This window comes from Vidua chalybeata, chromosome 6 (genome assembly GCF_026979565.1).
Source record: "Vidua chalybeata isolate OUT-0048 chromosome 6, bVidCha1 merged haplotype, whole genome shotgun sequence".
Classification (NCBI taxonomy): domain Eukaryota; kingdom Metazoa; phylum Chordata; class Aves; order Passeriformes; family Viduidae; genus Vidua; species Vidua chalybeata.
This window is the reverse complement of record NC_071535.1, coordinates 34,425,475-34,445,289: the sequence shown is the minus strand read 5'-3', so window position 1 is coordinate 34,445,289 and position 19,815 is coordinate 34,425,475. Positions and strand designations below refer to the sequence as shown.

Genomic DNA, 19,815 nt, shown 5'->3' with positions numbered 1-19,815 from the left:
AGATCAGATCCTGAATGAGAGAAGGGGGCTGTGCCAAGCCCTTTTGTACAAACTTGAGGTCTGCAGCAGTTAGTCTGCTTGTATTCAAGGAAAAAGGGCTGAAATGGTGTTTGTTTCTCTCTTATATCTAGTCTAAATCAAATTCTTGGATCATTAGGCCAAAGGCCAAAAGATTGCAGGACAGCAATAGTAGGAGCAATTCTTAAAGCCTTGCTCAGCTAGAAATTTTTCAAGGAGGAGCCAAACCTACAGCTTGTCATGTCTGCCACAACAAAACAATAATGTGGCCCTATCCACCTGAAATTTTGGTTGGTAACTGTGTGAAATTCTTGTCTGTATGTGTGAAGTGCATTGCTGGTGAATGAAGGGGAAGGAACAGGTCCTTTCAGACTCAGCTAACACACTCAGTTTCCTCTGTAACTTGTAGGACACTGGCAGGTTTTTATGTCAATAGATGCTGTTGGCCTGGCAGAGCAAGTCAATGCCTGTTACACGCATTGTCTTTAACAATAGCACTGCTGTTGAGTACATTCTGCTGTCAGCATCTTTATTATCAGCATGCTTGCCAGCAGAAGGATGAATTCATGGGATGTTGAAACTATGGATTATGCTAAAAAAATCTTCTCTAGTTTTACGTGGACAAGGAAAGGAAGAGCAAAGCCTCCATTTCTTGTTCTGCTTCAAATCTCAAGAGCTTGGACACAGGTTTGAGAGAAGTATTTAAAGGTCCTGATTGTTCATGGGAAAAGTCTCCACACTTTCATGAAGAACTTCTTTACTGTGCGGGTGACTGATTGCTGGAGCAGTTGCCCAGAGAGTTTGTGGAGATATCCAAAAGCCATCTGTCCTCAGTCCTGAATAACATGCTCTAGGGGACCTGTGTGAGCAGGGAGGCTCGAACAGATGACCTCTAGTGGTCCGTTCTAGCCCTACCCATTCTTTTAATATTCCACTGTTCGGTAGAATTCCACTGATTTTGGGTTAGAATCATACAATAGTTTAAGTTGGAAGGGATCTTTTAAAGGTCATCTAGTTCCAGCACTCTGCAATAAGCAAGGACATCTTCAATTGGATCAGATTGCTCAGAGCTCTATCCAACCTGACCTTTAATGTTTTCAGAAATGGGATGCCTACCATCTCTCTGGGCAACCTGGGCCAGTATTTCACTGCCCTCTTTGTAAAAAACTTCTTTCTTATATCTAATCTAAATCAGCTCTCCACCAGTTTTAAACCATTAGCTCTGGTCCTTAGGTCAGGTAACACTTGAAACTTCAAGTGATCTTGGTAGTCATTAAAAACTAATATCCATGCTTGTTTAGTGAGATTGTGCTAAACAGCCCAGGAATTCCAACACCTGTATTTTAATTGTTAAAGCTAATATAAACAAGAGGTGGTTGTTTTTTTTTTTTGTGAAGTTTTGTGGGTTTTTTTTATATTTTAAATAGTATTTTTATATAAACAGTTTGGTTGCTTTCATCTTAGGTTAGTAGTTTGCAAGCACACCTTTAAGACTAAGGAGATAAAAAATTTCATATACTCCCTCTTGTGATGAAAAAATTTTGCCTGAGCTGAGCAACATAAGATTAGGTCCATATGGAAGGGAAGGAAAGAGGGAAATGCCTGGGAGCATTTCTTAAATGTATTAGGCATGATTTTATGTACTGGGATGAGGTGAAATGAAACATCTGTGTACCATAAAGAGTTCTGTCTGTCTGAAGTTATTGTCAACTGTAAATTTGTGTATTGCCCCCAGGGCTTGCTCCTGCTGACGAGCATTTTGTACTGCAGTTCCTCAGCTCCAGATCCACTCTTGCTGAGCCTTAAACACATGCAGTTGTTTGGAACTGCCTGATGATGAGCTGGGCATGGGTTGATGAGCATGAGATGGGTTGGGGGAGATGCCCTATGCCAGCTGGGGCAGTTTCCTTTGCTTGGTGTTGGCAGTGACTGGAGAGCTGCCACCCTTTGGGCTGTCCTCTCTGGTAGGGGTGTGAGGCTTGGAGGTGGACACCTGGAGATCAGGTGACACTGGCCAGTTCCACAGTCCCTGCATCCACACAGTCATAGGTTTCAGCCACTGATGCTGTGCTGTTGATTTTATGCGTTGATGTCAGTAAGGGTTCTTCTGCAGCTTGGATGAGACTGCTGGGCACTTAAATGCCACGGGCCACACATGCAATGTACCTGTGTTCTCCCAGGCACTGGGAAGCCCTTCCCCCTCTCTGACGTCACACAGGAGCATCATTCAGGCTTGCAGCCCTCTGCAGGGCTGGCCAGCACCCTGAGGTCAGGAGCTTCTGCATATGTTGGATCATGCCATGTCTCTGGCCCATGTGCATCCCTTACCATGTTCCTACCTGGTAAGCTGCCTTGCTGGGTTATTTGAGGACACCAGGAATAGCAGGTGGCATTTGGGGAGATAAAAGGCTGAGTCTGGGACCCACAAGGTGCTCTGCTGCCATCTTTTGTACTGCCATCTTGTACTTATTTGCAGCAAGTCTGTTCCCTTATGGCCTCCTCCTGCTGTGCGTCTGTTCTGACTAATAACAGTGAGTAGCCAGACCAGAATGGATAATTGCTCTTCCAGGTCTCTGGATCTCTCCTCTGCTGAGGTATGGGGCCAGGGCCTGCTCTTATTATGGAGCCGTAACTATTATGGTGTGTTAACTGGAATGTGCCAGCTGACTTCCAGGGCCTTCGTGGTCTGTGCTGTCCTGCAGGGGTACCACAGCCCATTTGCAGTTTTCTTATCCACTTCTGGCAGCATGAAGCCTGTGCAACTCTCTGACAGGTCACCCTCTTGGTAACTGTTCTGCCCTTTCCTTGTCCATCTTTGTACGTCCGCTGTGCCTGGCTGAGGTAAAAGTTCTTGCCCAGTGTAGGACTCGGGCTCAGGTTTCTCATGGCAGTTTATTCAGCTGCTTTTAACAGGGATGGTTTGCACTTGCACATGTGCTCAGGTCTCACCAGAAAGCTTCTGGGCCTTCATCACCTCAGGGGGTATGGGGAGTCACTGGGGACAAACAGACTGGGGACAGCTTCTCTCTGGAGGATGAAACAGACCATTCTTTGGCAGGATAGCCTGGTGTCAGGGATTGTTGCCTTGTGATACCTGGTCTTTAAAGAAGTGAGAAGCCATGCCAGAAGGTAAATCTCCTGGAGGCACATGTCTGCCCATAGCTGCTGGGGCAAAAACAGAGGGGCTCCTAAGGGGAGACAAATGTGTACAAATACCGTGATGTGTCTTGTGTGAGGCTTAACTGTACTGCTTTGTTCCATGGTCCTGGAAACCAGCCCCCAGCAATCTTCTGCCAAAGTCAAATAGTGCCTTTGGAGGCAATGTGTATTTTTTTACCTTAAAATGACTTGCTGTCTCACAACTTGTTATTTGACTTTGGTTAAAAAAATAACCGGGTGGTTTCCGCAAGCACAAACTAAAGCATGCAGCTTCAAATGGATACCAGAACCAACTCTGGCTGTGTAATTATATTGCCTATATTTAATCTCTCAGAAGTGTTTGGTAGATGCTTTAAATCTCAGATATGCAATCAATATCTTCTTCTCTGAGGCTCAACTACCATGTTCTTCCCCCACCTTGCTTGAAATACACATAGTCAAGTCAATATACTTGGATGGTACAGGAGTGATCCCTGCTCAGTGAGTGTATATCTCTATCTATATTTACCGATGGAGACCTCGTAGAGGTGTGTGTGCGCGTGTTACATGCAAGACGTGCTCTGCCTTTATTTATTTTGGAAAGGGTTTGCCTTGGTTTTACCGTGCCTCGCTTTAAACGATCCGAAAATCCCCCCCCGGATTCAGAGGAATAAATATGCATGGCTTGTAATTCTGTTGCAGCGCTCGCTCCCAGCTGATAGGTGACGTGGAGTTTGGAGGCTCGCAGATTGGCTTTTTGATTTGGCTTCTTGCTGCAGTTGTGCAAACCTCGCTGGCTCCCAGAAATCAGGCTCAGCGCTTTGCCGTGCACCGTAATGCTGGGAAACCTGCACCGAGTCCCGATGGTGTGAGCGCGGGAGTGGGGGAAGCCCAGCAAATTCAGTGGCAATCTGGGGTACAATCCATTTGCTCTTTCCCCCTCCCTCGACCCCCATTCATCTCCGTCCTCCTCGCCCTCCTCCCTCTTCGCCAAATCTCCCTTCCCTCCCCAAACTCCACCGCACGGAGCTGAAGATCAAGGCTGGTGGATTTATCAACATTTTACCTCCACCCCCACCCCCTTTTCCAGATGCACCTCCCCGCTCTCCCTGACAGCTGCAAAAGGGAGCACAGGTTTTGTAGCGAGCGAGGCAACTTGGACTGACATGCAAAGGCGAACCCCCCCGTACCCGCACACACCGTCGGTGAATCACCGGGAGATGCGATGAGCTCCCTTTAGGAACCGGAAGGATTTGTGTTGGGGAGGCAGTGAAGCCCCCCCTCCCCATCCCCCAGCTCGACCCTCCAAAAAAAAGTCAGGAAAGCCGCCAGAAAGGGTAAGTAAGGGGGTGCCACCCCCACTCCGTGGGAGACGCGAGGCTGGCGGGCAGGTGTCCTGCTGCCAATCGGGGCTCCATGCCTTGCACACGAATGGCCGTGGAGCGGGGGGTGTTCAGGGCTGGGGGGACGAGAGCTCTTTGCAGGCTCATCTCCCGGGATAGCGGGGGGAATTAGCGTTGCCCAGGCGCTGGGAGCTCGCTTCATTCCCGCTGTCTTCCCGGCGCCGTGGCGGCTCCGTGCCCGTTTGTGTGTGTGGGGGGGGCGAGTGTGTGTGTGCGCTGCGGAGGGAGGGCTTTGCCCACGGCGCGGAGCGGGCGCTGCGGGGTGGATGCGCGCCGGGGAGGGGGCGCCGGGCCGGGCCGGGCGCTGCGGGGCCGGGGCCTGGCGGAGCGGGCGGTGCGCGGCAGGAGCTGCCCGGTCCCGCGGCACCGCGCGCGGCCGCCCCGGGATCCCTCCCGCCGCCGGGCGCGGGTGCCCCGGTTCGGCGGCGCGGCGCGGCCCGCAGGGATGCCGGGGAGCCCGGGGTGGGTGGTTCTGCCCGGGGCTGCCAGGCAGGGGAAGCGGCTCTCATGCAGTGCTATAAATTTCCTTTTTTATAATTTCCCCCCCACCCCCGCCCCCTTTTAAATTTCCTTTTTATTTTTGATTTATTTTTCTTGCGCCGGGAGAGACCGGGCCGGGCCATCCCCGGCCGTGGGGCGGGGGCGCCGGGGCCGCCGTCCTGGGCAGCTGTCGCGCTCCGTCCGCCGGGGCCGGCTTGTTTACCCCGGGTGTCAAATATAGATAGCTGCTGCGCCAGGCGCTGCCCTAAATAGGGCGCGGGGCCGCCGGCAGGCCCGCAGCCCCCCATGGCAGGGGCACAGGAACTCTACACACACACATGCACATGCATGAGAGCTGACCTAAATGTGGGCTGGTTTTACACTCTACCTGTCTCCCAGCCTTGCTTCAGAGCTTTATGTTTTTTCACCTGTGTTTAAAGTATCGATCACCCTGGGTGTGAGAGATGAAACCATTGCAGTTGGTTTTGGTTTTTTTTTTTTAACTGTTATTCTAATACATGGCCATTCACAAGCATGGCCATTTCCCCCTCTGCCCCCTCCAATGGAGCTATAGTTTAATGGTTGAGTTCCTGACTTCTTGGGTTGTTCCTTGTCTTGTTGTGGGGATTTTACCCTAAAAATCTGTTTCAGATTTAGGGGGAAATGCTGGAGGGACAGTCAGGGTGAGAAGAGGTACCTTACACACATCTCCCCCCCTTCATGCTTATATATATGCTTATATATATGTTCCTTTAATTCCACACATCTCTTTATAAAGCAAAAGGGTGATTTTTTTTTTTTTTTTCTTTTTCTGGAGATGACAGGGTTGGAAGACTTTGGTAACAGTCACTAGCACCTTCCCATTTTGGAGCACACATCCCATAGTCCCCGGGAGACTGGTAGGAGGCCCAGGACAGCAGAGCTGGCTTTGGGGTACACAAGACACAGAGCGGGGACACAGAGGCCTTGAAGGTGCTCTGTAGATTCAGTGCAGCAGGGAGAGACATCACTCCCCTGCGGCACAAGCACTTTTAGGGAATCCCTAATCCTGCTCCATCCACTGCTGTTGGAAGCATTTATTTACCCTGATCATGGTTTACGTGAGAAATTCACATTTGGTGCTCATGTTCGTGCTTCTGTGTTCAACTGGAACGAGACTTGCTTCCTGAGTAGAAGTAGTGATGTTGGAAAAGAGCATGTCCAGCTACTGCTGAGGGCTGGCTGGGGAGGGGTGGGAGCAGCCCAGGAGCCCTCAGTTCTGCCGTGAGTGTACAACTCGAGGCAAATTGGCTACCCTGTGTTGTAAATAGAAGGGTGTAGTATCAACCAGTGTGGGGAAGGAGACAACTGAGGGGTATAGAGAGCCTTAGACAAAAGATGCAGTACAACAGTCTGGTTTCTTTTCCTTGAAGCCAAATATGAGTCCTGCTCTAATAAGTGGGTAGTTTAAGCATTGCTCAAATGCCTGAGGTAGGACAGACTGTAGTAATCCCACTGCTGAGATCCTAAAGTGAGGGCAGTGGAAATGCAAGTAAGCTTCTGTTTTTTTGCATACCTCCAATGTGCTGCTAGGTACATTTCAGATCCTGGCTCTCATTTGTATAATTAATGGTATTTTTCTTCCTGCATGGGGATTTGGTAAGGATATGGTTACAATAACTAGTGGGTGACAGGGTGTGAGAGGGAAGGCAGATATGTAGCCATCCTAACACCCCTCTGCACTGCTCTTGCTTTGGAAAGATGACAGGATGACACCTGGGGTGGCAGATGCCATCATCAGGTGGGATAGTCCTTTCCATTGCCCTGAGCAGTGTGGGAAGCAGTCTTCAGCACCCAGAACAGGAGAGCACATGTGGAACAGTACCCAGCACAGCCTGGGTCATGCACCGTTCTGTGCTCCGTAGGTTCTTGCTGGGCCACTGTAGAGCAGGAGCTGCCCTGTCTGATGCAGTCAGACTGGAGCACACTGTGTTGTTGGGAGTCATGGGCAGTTGTTCTCCATGGCAATCCGAGGATGCTCAAGGCACTGCTCCTCAGCTTGGCTGGCTTGGAAGAAGGAAAGAGGTACCCAGGATGAATCCACCCTTCCTGCTTCCTCTGTTTTCCTCTGAAACTGGTGGGTTTGAAGTCAGAGGAGGCTGGTCCATGCTTTGCAGATGCTATGGTGTTGCAGGTTGGACCGGTAGAGAGATTGCCAAGGGCCTAGGCTGACCTGATGCTGTGTTGTGCCTGATCCCTTATTTTTAAAGGGTCTTTCCTGTGGGAGGCACCCTCTATCCCCAAGGCAGGGAAAGGCCACAACAGCGTGTGTCAGCACTTTCATTAGAAATCAAGTGAAGATGTATTCCCTTCGCCAATATTTTCAAGTGAAGCACTGTACAGATAAATGGTCTGTCTGTCAGGGTTTTGTTTGCTTGTTTTAAACAAACAGCATCAGTCTCCTCCCCTAAGCTTCCCCAATGACCAAGTGGCGTTGACAAATAGTTCCTTGTTCTTTGTTGCTGTCATGTTTCAGATGCCTTTCATGTGCTTCACAGTTAAAAAGATGACTTTGATTGCTGGCCAAATTTTTTTTATAAACCAGACAGTAATTTCTAATTCTATATTAAAAAAAAAGTGAAGGAAATTAAATTACAATGACAAAAACATCTTCTTAATAAGGAAGAAAAGTCTCTGAAGCCAGGAAATTGATAGTTGTGATGCTCCATCTACCATCACCCACTGTGTTGAGATATTGTGGCATAGATTAATGCTATTGTTGATTTACTGTTTAGATAATGGTAACTCCTAAAGGCATCAGCCTGGTTGGGGGCCTGTGTTTCCAAGCACCATACAGATGTCTAGTAAATTACAGTCTTTGTTCTGAAGAATTTAATGCATTGAGAAATACATGAGATAATAAGCTGTTCTTGGGGAACCTTTAAAACACCTGTATTGCTGAGCCTGTGGTCCTGAATCTGCTGATTTCAGTGATATGGGGTTTGGGGCTGAAGAGGAGGCTCCAGGTCATGTCCCTGCTTACCTGGAGAATGAGATTCAGTAACCACCTCAAATCTCCTGCAGCTTCAGTGGGTTTCTGGGCTGCTTGAGGGCTAACGTGGTATAGACTGTAGCTGGCTTCTCTGCTTCCCCTCTGCCATAATGGTTTAAGCTGCAAACTGTGGTTGAGAGCCATCATGGAGTGCATGAAGTTCACCATGATGGCCTCCCAACCTCCCCACGCGGCACTTCTGTCACAGGGTTTTGCAGGAATAACAAAGCATGAGGTGGCAGGGATGTATCATGCCGTCCTGAAGGTAGCACCACCACCCCATCTTGGTAGTGTCACAATGAGACCCAGGTGCCACTGTTCATGCAGTACAGTATCATAAAGTAATTAGTTTGCCCCATAAGACACATTTATAAATAGGTGATTATCATGCCCCCATGCTCCTTCAACTCTCAATTTTCTGGTAATTCTGTCTTTAAATCTGCTTGCTGGAGCCTTTGATCACACAGCCGAGCTGTCATTGATGTCTCTGACAGTTGACATCATGGGAGAGAAGGGAGCTTAGGGCTCTTAACATTTCTTTTATGACAGCTTGTTTTCTAATGAAACACTCCAATGAGGATTTTCCATCATAATAAAACAGGGAGCTCTTCCAGAGCACTCAGATTTAGGAAGAAGCTTCTGTTTCCATTCACTAGCAGATTATTTCAAGGCTACAAAACTGAGCTTGCTCTGTTTGCTGCCTTCCTGTACTCTGCTGTCTTTTTACCTAAGCCTCCTAACTCAGGACAGCAGCAGAGACAGCCAGGTCAAGAGCAATCAGAAATACTAAATATCCTATGCTGGTGGGCATGTTTTGCAAACAGTGAGGTGCCAAAGAGTTTTAGGAACTATAGACAGATGAGACTGCATTGCCATTGCTTTCATCTTCCCTCTGCTAGGCTGGCACTTGGAGGCTGTCTCAAAGCAAACAGCAGCATTGCAGAATGGAGTTTTAATGAGAAGAAGTGTAGTGATGCACGGATGTACCTATGAGAGGGCACTTAGATCTGACTGCTGAGGTTGTGTTGAAGGTGACATGTCCAGGAGTGAACGTGGGACTCCAGTGCTGACAACAGAAGGTGCCCTGCCAATGCATGCATGCTGGTGAAAGCTGGTTCCCATCCCCAGAGAAGGGGCAGAAGCAGGGAGGAGGGTTAGAGCATGTTGGCACCTCATTCTGCAGTCAGGCTGCAGCTCACTCTGGATGTGTCCTAGCTCACCTAGATGTGAGTAGTGCTAGGAGAGAGTCAGAGTCCAAGCAGGCTGTGAATTCCACCACTGCCCCAGAGCCACTGCTCCCTGCACACTAATTAGCGAAGGCAGCACTGCCTCTGCCATGCACAGGTGAGGGTACTTGGACTAATGCTCTGTATGAAGAACCTGCCCTTTTGCTCTCCATACTGTTTACTGTCAAGAAAATTTGTCTTGGGTGATTAAGACGTGGATGTCTTGGTTTACCAACTTGAGGGAAGCCTTCCTTGTTGGGAAGCAGTATCTTGATGTTGAGCTTCAAGTTCACCTTAATAAGGACCTTTATCCTCTTTTCTGGTTTTGATTTGGTTTATGCAGAGACTCTTGAGCACATGTTAATTGGGAAAAATGGACACAGAGATAAGTCTCTGCCCTTGCATTGCAGGACAAGGCTGTTACATGGTTCAGGAGGCGTTACAGGGTTCACTACTGCAAGAGGCAAACCTGCCTCTGCCATACAGCTAATGCACTTACCACACTTGTCATCTGGACTTTGTTTTTTACAGCTTCCCACCCTGACTGCTTGTTTCTGCTCCTGTCCCACCCCTGCAGGATACTGGCACAGTGGCATGTGTGCCCAGGTGGTGGGTTCTGCTTGCCTTTCTGCCAGACACATTCCTGGTCCTTATTCATGCCCTAGCCATGCAAACAGGAATGCCAATAAAAAGGGGAGAGCTAGAGCAGAGTGGTAACAAATGACCAGAGGTGGAAAATGTTCAGGTTGGCTTAAGAAGCCCTGCTTCCACCTGTGAAGCTTCTGCCTGAATTGTCTGCAGCAGTTAAGGTTTGGAGTTGGTTCAGCCTTGAAGTCTGCGCTTGATGAAACGGATAGTACTGAATGCAAATTAGTTGCAAAGAATCTAAGAGTGATGAGATCTGCAAAGCACTTCTTAAGCTATTAAGAAGCACAAAAAGCAGAAAAAAAAACAAAAACAAAATAGTTTTTAATATAAAATCTTCCCAAGAACATGCACAGGGGTTGATCCTGATTAAAAAAAAATCAGAGCATCTAGGCCAAGCTATTTCTCAGATGCAACATGCCAAATGGACTCAGGTTTTTCAAGAAGAGAATAAAATGAGAACTTCCCCTCTGCTCTCAATTCTTTCAAGTCCCTTGAAAGCCTCACACTAGCACTCAGCACTTCATCAACAGCCATCTCTCCATGTTGAAGCCTCCAGACTGCATTCCCTGGCAGTGCAAGTGGGAGCAGTGCCAACTGTTTTATTAGGTTTGCACCCACGAAACCCCCTAGCAAGGGAGGACCTGACTCCTTGTCCCCATGGGATTGTGGTGAGCTCAGTTTGTGCTGCTGCCCGTGCGCTTGCCGTGGGCGCTGAGCGTGGGCTCACTTGGCCAGTATGAGAGTCCTGGGGGGGCTGCTGGCCGTGGTGCTAACTGGGGCCCTGTGTGAGGACCCAGGGACCGGAGTGAGGTGGAGCTCTCAGTGTTGCTGTCTTCAAGGTGTGAGGCAAGGTGCGTCTCTGTGTACTTTTCCTTTGTGAAGGATTCTGATGAGGGATAATGACTTGCTGCTGCTTTTGTTTTGCAGCCCCTAGACAAGAATGAGCCTTTCAAAGCTTGCACCATAGGAGGCAAGCAGAGGGAATGCTGCTGGAGTTAGCCGTGATGGGGTATGAGCCTTTTGGAGATGGGTGGACTAACTGGCCTCACACAAATTACCACCCACTCTGACTCTTTAAGTCTCTTTTTTTCCTTTCATTTTAACCTTGCAGAATAGTTTCAGATTCACTTCTTTTAGTAAATGTTTCCTCTTCTCTTAACTTAAATAATCCATCTCCCCAAAGCTGACCTGACAGATGTTTCCCCTGCAGTGACCCTGCGCACACAGCACACTTCATGAAACCCTGGCTTCCATGGGGAAATGCAGCACCAGCAGTGACCCTGCTGGTGTCCCAGCTAAAAATAAAGCCTGTCCCTCCTGGCAGTGTTGGGGTTTGCTTTTAAGTAGGTAGGCAGTTTTACCCATTGGCTGCAACGTGCTCTTGTGCCAGGCAGAAGGCACAGCTTAACCTTCAGTGCATGATGAGGCTGCCTCCCCTCTGGGGAATCCCACCAGGAGACTGAAGGTGAGAAGATGTTCCGCTGCACTTCGTGCACCTACGTCACTCCCAAAAATCTGCTGGCTTGCCTGCTGCCTGCCTAGATCCATCTCTTTGCTGTTTGTGTGTCCCAGTGAGTCACAAACACCCCTCCTTCCCCCAGCTGTGGCCTTTTCCTGCCTCTGCTCTTCCTTCTTAAATATATAGGTTTCTTCATGATTCTCAGTAACTGCCCCAACTCCTGACTTCCCTTAAAAACTCCATGCCTTCTAGCTTTCCAGCATCAAGCTTCTTTTGGCTTGGTTGACCACCTCTATCCCTCAGGCCAAAGCTAATTTCCCAGCAAAGGCTGAGGGAGGGGATGTGGGAGTTATGTTGGGTTGTGCAGTATTCCAAAAACCTCATCTACTTACTGTTGAAAAGAGAACATGAAGAGGTGGTGTGGTCATAATTTGCAAGTATCTGTATGGGAGCCAACAGCTACTAGGTATGGTGGGCTTGGTGCAATCAACCCAGATGAAGGAGTGGTGGTCTTGGTAGCTGGGTTTTGGGAAGACCAGAAGGGTTCTGTGGGAGGAGGGGTCAGGGGGATGATCTAGAGGTGTTTCTATGTCTGCAGAGTGGAGGGTTGTTTTGATATAGGCCTCAAATTCATTGAGTACCCATTTTATTCATTTGTCTGTTCATTGAACTCCCACTGCAAAATGGATTCGTTTCAAGGCTTTGTTTGTCTTGAAAAGTGACCATTATTTTGTCAAAGATGTTTTGTGCTTGTTCTTTTACCTGTTCATGTCACTGACCTGAATCCAACACTAAGGGTGGCTCTGCCTGGGATAACACTCTTCTTATCCATTGCTCTCACTTGTTGGTGTTGGGGGACTGTTGCTTCTGTTTTGGCAAAGCATTTATTTGCCTGTGACTTGTGACAGGTTTCCCAGATGACAGGAGTTGCTGCCATCAGCAACCTCAGGACGAGTGGGGTTCAGAGCACCACCGCAGAAGTATGGCTGGGCACAAGAGGCTTTCTGGGCTGAGGCAGGAGGGGTAGGGAGTGAGTGTTGAGTAAGGGTGTGAAAACAGGCTGTTTATTCCTGCCTCAGCTGTTGCTCAAGTCAGTCCTTCACTGAAACTTGCAGCAAGAGCGGGACCCTGCAATTTTCTTGCTGTAGCAGGGTCTTAGGAGAGATTTGGACTTGAAAGCAAGTTAAATGCAACCCAGTTTGAATTTTCTCATTGCAGAAAAGGATGAAAAAATAATTTTTGCTGTCCCTGAAGGGGACTCAAACTCCTGAGTAAAACTGATGGAGATATGTGACTTACTAGGATCCATAATGGAGGCTGTGCCCCTCAGTGGCAGGCTAGAAGCTGTCCTCTTTTTTTGCCCTGGTGGCTTAAATGGATTGTACAGTGAGTGCTGCATGGCATGAGTATGTTATTCAAGCACATGCATTAAGCCAGTGACTCCTGTCATTTTACCTCCAGGATGAGGCACTTCACGTGCTGATCCAAGGTGACACTGGGCACATGGTAGAGGGGAGAAACTCCAAGCCTTGTGTGCTGCAGTCTGAGATTGTGGGGAGAAGGAGAATTTTCTCCTTCTCTTGTCTGGTTTCGGTGTATTTGGCTGAAGTGGTCATCTCCCATGACTCAGCTGCTGCTCCTGTTGGCAGGACTAGTTGTAGCAGATTTGGGGCCAGCATGGACTATTGGGAGGAGGGAGGAACCAGGGCAGAATGAACAGGAATATAGTTGTGTGGAGGAAGTAGGATGATACCCCCAGCTGCTGTGTGTGACATGGGTTGTGAAGAAGAAATAGATTAAGGTTTCCTTTTGTAGCTTTCTGTTGTATGAAATGTTGCCAAAGTTCCTAAGGCATCTCTTTCAATAGAGTAAGCTGGTTCTGCTGACTTGGGCTCACTGGACCTATGCTGATTTACGCCAGAGAAATTCTGGTCCTAAGTACTCTTTCTTCTCTCTTGCCAGCCCTCCTCTGATGGTATGCAAATTGACTAGGCTGGAACGATAGTTCTGGTTTTTAAGATGACTTTGTGCAGAAACAGGCTTTTGGAGGGGAGGGTCAAGGGGAGGAAGCTGGTGAAAGTAAGTGCTCTGAATACCAGGAGAGTGCTATTTCTTCACTTTGGAGGTAAACAGCAGTATGATTATTATATGTGTTGCTAGAAAATTCTTCTGATACACAATGTCCTGCATCCAGTTTTCAAATGTTCTGCACTGGTATCTAAGTTAAGACTTGCTGACTGGTGGGAATTGGGAGAGTATCATTGCAGGTGTGTTGGAAATCACAGGGGAGAAGTCTCATCCTTTTCAAACAAAGTGCTTTGCTGTATGCACTGCCCCCAAGCTGGCAAGTGCATATAGGTAATCTTGATTTTTTTTTTTTTTTTTTTTTTTTTTTTTTTTTTTTTTTTTTTATCTTTTTAATGGACTGGCTTAGCCCTATGACATCTGGGTATGGAATCTGCTTGATGCTCTTAGTAGAAATCAAGAAATAACCTCATGTCTTTCTTTGGAGAAAACTGCAGTAGTCTCTCATAGTCATCTGTTTGATTTTCTGCAGGAATTGTAAATCGTGTTTAGGTGTCCAGTGGAAAATCTGTGATTTCTGTGGGTTCCAGGTGTCCAAGTGGATTAAAAGGAGCTGCTCTGTTAAGCTTCTAACCACCCTTTGAAATGTGGTCCTTTACAACTCCTTTGGGGGAATATCTGAGGCATACTGGGACCATGGATGAGGCAGAGGAGGAAGGTAGTGAGGCTGTAATGGTGAGAAAGAAGGATATGGGTATTGAGGGTGTCTAGCTCTAGACAATATTTCAGATTACCTGCCCTTGGCAGGACAGAGCAGGGCAGCCAGCCAGCGAGGGCAGACCTGCAGTTGGAACAGAAACTGAAAGGAAAAAGGTGAATCAACCTGTCTGGTAATTCTGTAGTGAAGAACAAATTTCTGCCTGTCTTTGCTGTAGAGATCAGAGTGGCATATGGCTTTATACAGCCCACAGGGAAAGCTGTCAGAGGGTGGGGAGGGAAGAAATGGAGGTGGGGCAGCAGATAGCCTGGAGACTGCTGCCACTTACTGTAATTGCCATAGCGGCTCAGCTTCCACTGTTTGTTGTCCATGTCATCTCTGCAATTACCATATGGTAAATATGACTTGAGTCTCTAGCAAATAACAGAGCTAGTATTAAAAGAGAATCTGTAAACAGCTAGTGCAGAAATGAGCAAAGAGCAATAAACAGCCTGGACTTATGAAGAATGAATTAATCATGGTGGATGTGAAGGCTTATTTTTTTAAAGCAGTTGCAGAATTAGCAGCTGCAAAAACACCAAAGGATTAAGATATCTAAATTGTCAATAAGAGAGATGTGGGAATATATGGCAGTAAAGGGTGAGGGTGGTGTGTGGAATCTTATTTGGTATCTGTATTCAAATTGGGTGAATTTACAGGTTTTGGCACCTTCCAAGTGAAGTGGGAGGTATTTTGAGGATAACCCATAGCTCAGTGCATTTTTCATGCCTCCTGCTGTGCTCAGATCTGCAGAAGCAGTGGGCGTGTTACAGCGTATTTCCCACATCTCAGCTGGAGACCTTGACTTTTTGGTTGAAACTCTGGAAATCTCTGCTTTCATTCCGCACATGGCAGTCAGCACTGTACTCCCTGTGCCAGCCCCACCGTGCTGGGGGGGGGCACAGCAAACAGGTGGAGGGATCTTAAAAAGTGAGCAACACAGTGAGTTTCTGTGTATCAGTGTTGATTTAACCTTTGTAACAGTCCAGTATCTCGTGAAAACATACTGTACAGCAGAGCTGAGAGGCAAGTTTTCACTGTCCAGGTGTGGCTTTCCTGCTCCAAAGAGGGCAGATCTGCTGTTGTTTTTGGTGGGAGCAGGCACTGAGCTATGGCTCTCCCAGACACCCGTCTGCTTCTAACTACCTTGAAGATGGAGAATCAAGAGGAGATGAAGATAAATGATTAAAGGGCAGCCTGGGCTAATTTATAAAGATTAAAATAAATTTGTGTGCTTTGGCCAAAGAAAAGCTATGGAGGAGAAGAGCTATTTACAAGTATCTGAAGCATGTAAATCTCAGACAGGGAGGAGAATGGTTGAGAGTGCTCCAAGGACATGATAATGAGAACTAGCAGCATAAATTTTCTTAATTTTATCCTAAATATAAGGAAGATGGCTAAAGCCTCCAAGATAAATTACATCATGGCGGAATCTCTATGGGAAGTTGTGGAAATGCCATCACTTGGATAATTTAAAACTCAGCTGGACAAAGTACTAGGAAATAATGGTCACAAGGGGAAGAAGGCAGTGGAAGTCCCTGAGGCATGGACCAGGCAGCTCTTCTGTCTCTGGTCTAGCTAGCTCTGAAATAAATTAAATCTGTGCTAATTAGGCTGAGGGCTTTTCTAATATGACAAACAACAACCACTTGTTTTTGCTGCAGTAGTAAAGATGCTTTCTGAAGTGTAACCTTCTCTCCCCTCCCAGTTTTCTGCCCAGTCTCCCACTCCCCATTTGCTGCTTCTGCCTCCATTCACTTTTTAATATCTTCTTTCTTGCTAAGCCAGGAACAGGCACTTCTGAACAGACTTGTGGAGGGCTTATAATTTCTATAATTTCTCTTCTGTGTGATGTGACTTTTTTTTTTTCCTGCATATAGAAAAAAAAAAAACTAATAGATTTTGTTTTTATTTTTCCTTGAAGGAGAAGTTAAGAAATAAATAGGCTGTTCCAGAGGATGGGAACACTGAGTGCCCCAGCTCCTGGGTTTAGCACTCCGCATGGCTTGCTGGTGGCTGCACCAAGAGCCTGGGAGCCAGGTAGGGAAGGGCTCCCTGCCTGCCTACTTGTTGCACCAAATCCAGCACATCACGTGGTTTTTGTTTGCCTCAAATAGGTGTTTTCTGTCAGAAAACTTGTGTTTTTCTTAACAAAGTCTGGATCTAAAGGTGAGATATGACTACAACACCTCTTCTCTCTTTATGTACCATTTAGCCTGCCTCTGTGTGCAAATAACTATGGGCTCTGCAGCACAAGTGCACTGTTGACAACAAATCCTAGAGTCTTTAATTGTAACAGTTGCAGATCTTTCACCAGAATGCTAAAGAAATGTCAGAGTTGCTGCTGTCATCTGTAGGATGCTGTGAGTCACTAGGTGATAAGTTGCACTCTGATGGTGGCACCTGAACCAGCAGTATAATATGTCTATGAAGCAGGAGCAGTAAATAACACACCCTGTGTGCTGCCACGGGCAGTACATAAAATGTCTTTCACTGACAAGAAGTTTTCCTCACACTGCTGAAATGTTTTTCCCCTTCCTCTACAGCTCCCCAAATGGTCTTCACTACTCTTTATAAACCAGCAAGACAGTGTGTTGAAAGCCAGTGCCTTGAAGGTTGCAGCAGAGGAGCCAGTGCCTGATGCAACCCCATGTGTTGTCACGTGCTCTATGTTGTCTCCTTAAGCTGCAGTCCATGGAAGAAGCAGGGGGACCACTGAGTGGGTGACCAAGTAACTCCACTTCTTTATTTCCCTCAGTCTCCTAAACCTAAAAGGGAAGATTTTTAGCCCAGTCTTCACTGGGCCTTTCACATCATGAGCATAAGAGTCTGGAGAATGTGGCTGAACCTTCCCTTTCATTTTGGGGCCATTCAGTCATTGGGAAGAATGGGGAGTTCACCTGTAAAGGCATACAAGCACCTAAAGGCTTTAACTGTGTTAAGAAACTTCTCTAAATGTGTTGAAAAGACTGACTGATCCTTGAAGGTCTGCCTCTAAATGTGCAATGAAGGCTTCCCAGTGACTTCTGAAAGGCCACAACAGTGACTTGTTGCCAAATGCACATGTGGCTGTCACCGAGGCACTGCCGTGAGCTCCAGGTGCAGTTGGTACCCAGGATGAGTTTGCTTTGGGCCCCTGTGCCCCAGCACTGGGATGTGGTGGTCAAAGCAGGCCTGGACCCCATAGCTGTGCTTCTTAGTCTCTTACTATGCGGGTGACTGAGCACAGGCACAGGTTGACCAGAGGAGTTGTGTTTGAATATCCTCAAATATATTTTTGAATATGTTTTGAATGTATTCAAAAGCCAGCTGGATGTGGTCCTGGGCAACTGGCTCTAGGTGGCCCTATTTGAGCTGGGGGTTTGAAGTAGATGGCCTTCAGAGATCCCTGCTACCTCCTGTGTGAACTGCCTTCTTGGAAGTCCTGGAAAAACAACAGTGAGATTGTGTAATATTCATGAAAAGGAAAAAACCCTCATCTATATCTGAGCAGATAATACTCCCTTTTAAGCAGGAGCGTGCCCACTACTACTCTGTATGTCAGCCTAAATACTAGGTTTTGGGGTTTGAATGTAAAAGAGGCTATGGTTCTGGGGGAAAAAAGAGCAACTCTTGCTGTCTCTCAGGCTGAGGAATCTCAGACATGGATGTGTACAGGAGCAGAAGAATGAATGTACTGTGGCTCCAAAGGAGGCTGCACTACCACATGCCATAAATAAGGATGGCTCTTAAAGTGTGGCTGTGGCTGCCCACTGGAGGCTTTCTGCAGTGTCTGCCACCTCCTGTGCATGTCTGTGTACAGAGCTGTGTTGCAGCTCTGCTATCCATATATCTGTCTGTCCTATACAGGTATTTTTCAGGTCAGGTGTGAGCAAGGAAATAAAATGCCTGGCCAGTCAAGTGTAGTCAGTGGGGTATTGGAAAGGGACAATTAAGTACAGGCATCTTTATGGGTTAGCTATTTATGCCCCTGCTTTTCCAGGAGCATCATGGATACTAAAATACAGAAAAAACAGTGTGGACTGGCTCCCCAGAGCAAGTTGAGTGTTTGGAGGCTGTTCCTAGCTGTACACAGACTTGTGCTCTGCTTGGTCCAGCCCTGGGAATCACCAAATGTAGCTGGATCTCATCACTGCAGCATTTCTGTAAGGAATTGGTAGACTTGAGTTGTTATGTCAATTAACACTCATTTACTGTGCTAGAATGGTGGGTATTGCTCAAATTAGTAGAGACATCAGCTTGTAAATATTAAAGACTTTCTAAGAAAGCTGGTAGCTCTTTTTATGGTAGCTTTTTTTTGCATCATCTTGAGCAAAAAGAAAGGCTGCTTTTGACACATACCAAGGGGATTAATCCATAGGCAGCTAATTCTGGGCTTTGGCATGTTTACTGTGAAGTGCAAAGCAACAATCACCTACAGCTCTCTGCCATAACTTTTCCATCGAGCCGAGCTGTGGGGATCTGTCATGGTCTAGACGTGAGTTATGGTGCTGTTTCCCTCATAAAACCTAGCTGGTGCAGTAGTACAGGGGTAAACTACCTATTTGCTGTGTCATAATCTGTATGAAGTCAGCTTGGGCTCCTTGGTTGTGCTAGTTTCAGATAGGCAGGCATGTGCTATTAGTCTGACAGTTTAAGGTCTGGTCTGTGTTAGAAATTTGTACTTGTCAGATGAAATGGATCTGATTACATGCCTGTGGCTTTTGACATGCAGGTAAATCTTAACTTGCATTCTGGACACTATTATTGTAGTGATGAGCAAAGGGTTCAATAGCATTTCAATGGAGAAAATTGAAAAATAGGCTTTGTTTTGTATTAAATATTTTACTGTGCTTTTATTTTGGGGGAGGGAGGACCGTGCATTAGGTATAATACCTCCTCTGTGAAAACTCAGTTATTTGTGTTCTTTGCAGAAAGGCTATAATTTCAATTTTTGCTCATGGTTATGAAAAAACCCTCTATGTTCAATCAAAAAGCTTTTCTATGCTTTGGAACTGAGGAATGTGAAGTCATGTTATTAAGCTGAGCCTTATTTCTGTCTCCCCCAGCTTTGGAGCGGGCTCTGAGATGATGCTGATAGCAGTGCTGGATCTGCTGTGTGCTGGGAACAGATGCTTGCCAAGTGCACCTTGAGCCATCTCTGCCTGGCCCCAGTGCAGCACCCACGCCTGAGTGGGGCTCACCCCACGCTGAGATCTAATCAGCTGCCTTTCCTGGCTAGTCTCATGTCTGGGAGAGAGGAAGGATGGCCACAGATGTACTCCCATGTCTCATTTATCTGGGAGGTGGGAGGAAGAGGGGAAGGAGAGGGGGGTGCCAGAAGATTTAATCTTATTTCAAGGTCAAATCCAAAGATTTTTTTGATGGTTTAAGGGGCATTTTGCCTAAATAAGAAATTCATAGGGACTTAGGGGGTTGCCTTTGGTTTTGTATTTAATGAGCAGTGATATTAGGAACTTGGTATGTAGAGGTTACATAGTATCAGCCATCACTGTGTTATGTTGCCTCTTGATTTAATTTCATGTAAAGCCTTCCTTTTGCAAATAACATTACCTTTAAAATCATGTGAAAAGTTGTATAAAAAACCCCTGAATTATAAGGTATCAGTATAGCCTTGCCAGCTTCATGCC

The 19,815-nt window shown here is 46.9% G+C and overlaps 1 protein-coding gene across 6 annotated transcripts in view; it reads left to right on the top strand.

The window, feature by feature from the left end:
* The first annotated feature begins 4,000 nt into the window (after positions 1 to 4,000).
* SLC8A3 (solute carrier family 8 member A3) overlaps positions 4,001 to 19,815 on the top strand; it is a 111,863-nt gene continuing 96,048 nt past the window's right edge. For 5 of the 6 annotated variants that reach the window (XM_053944797.1, XM_053944796.1, XM_053944794.1 and 2 more), the window contains exon 1: positions 4,001 to 4,493. The gene's annotated coding sequence lies outside the window, so the exon portion shown is untranslated. The remainder of the gene's footprint in view (positions 4,494 to 19,815) is intronic. The other variant, XM_053944798.1, reaches the window with a different exon arrangement.